The 1,354-nt window shown below is 49.0% G+C and overlaps 1 non-coding gene across 1 annotated transcript; it reads right to left on the reverse strand.

Moving 5' to 3' along the window:
• Nucleotides 1-701: 701 nt before the first annotated feature.
• On the reverse strand, nt 702-774 carry TRNAW-CCA (transfer RNA tryptophan (anticodon CCA)). The gene has a single exon. It is a non-coding gene; the product is annotated as a tRNA-Trp (tRNA).
• Between the last annotated feature and the right edge of the window lie 580 nt (nt 775-1,354).

The raw sequence follows: 1,354 nt of genomic DNA on the forward strand, positions 1-1,354 counted from the left end.
CTCTGCATGCCAGCCATGCTGGCCTCCTGCATGGGGGAGGGTGTGCACCTCTGCAACCTCTTTTCTTCCCCTCTTGCCAGAAGGGCTTCAAGGTAAGCAGTGCTCCTCTGACCTAACCCTTTCTTGCCTGGAGTTTGAGCTGCTCTTGCCCCTCAGGCCTCAGGATGAGGCTGCTTCTGGAGAGACAGTTGGCAGTGTCTTCCGTGCAATGACTTCAGAAGGTTGTCAGTGGTAATGAAGGAGGAAGCTGTCTTCGAGTCAGTAGGAACATGGTTTAAGTTCAAGAACAGAAAGGCCTGTAGGGAGGAAATGCTGGGGAAGCTTGGGGTATCTCCAAAGATCCTCAGCAGGGAACCACCCATTGACATCTTCTTGAAGGCAGATAAGACTAGTCTGCTGTGAGCTCACCCCAAGGAGAAGTTCTCACACCAGGGCTTTAAAGGGCTTGCCTCAGTGTCTCCTCTGTAACCCCAAAGTCATTTTTCCTAAGGCTTTTCTGGAGATTTATTATAAAATGCTCCAGGCCTGCCAAAGATTTGCAGCCATTTTTTTTTTTTTTAATTTTGGCTGCATCGGGTCTTCATTGCATGCTCTTCATTGTGGTGCACGGGCTTCTCTAGCTGTGGTGCATGGGCCCTAGAATGCACGGGCTCAGTAGTTGCGGTGCATGGGCTCTGTAGTTGTGGCATGTGGGATCTTAGTTCCCCGACCAGGGATCAAACCTGGGCCCTCTGCTTTGGAAGCGTGGAGTCTTAACCACTGGACCACCGGGGAAGTCCCAGACTTTTTTTTTTTTTTAAATAACATTATTTTATCTAGGATTGCCATTCAAATATAGAAAAATAGAATGGAAAAGTCCTTGGGAAGAATCAAAACAATGCAAATGTATTACCTCTCTGCTTCTAACACTTCAGTTTATGGCTGTTTCTCATGGCTGATTATGGCTTCGAATAACAAAGGGATGTACTAGGCAGAAAACACTTTCTAGCCATCAGATTGAGGAAGGTGGAATTCGGAATACCTTTTTTTAAAAAAGTTTGTGATTTTTATTCCTTTATGTGGGAACTATGATGCAGGTTAGTCTGGTCAAAACAATCATCTGGAATAAGCACAAATAATTCCTGCCCTTCCTAACTCCTCACTGTCAGCCCTTTGGGGCCTCAGCCTGGGAACAGAGCAAGATTGCCCGCCGCCCACCTCTGTCCTAGTGTACCCCCCTCCCCACCTGCTGCTGTCCCCCGGATGGCACAAAGCCCCCCAGGGCCGGGTGCTGGCTGCCTGCCTCTCCCTCTGCCTCGTGCCCATGGGGTGGGAGCAAGGCCAGTTGTGCAGAAATAAAAGCCTTCGGCACCAA

The sequence above is a fragment of the Delphinus delphis genome, chromosome 10, assembly GCF_949987515.2.
Source record: "Delphinus delphis chromosome 10, mDelDel1.2, whole genome shotgun sequence".
NCBI lineage: Eukaryota > Metazoa > Chordata > Mammalia > Artiodactyla > Delphinidae > Delphinus > Delphinus delphis.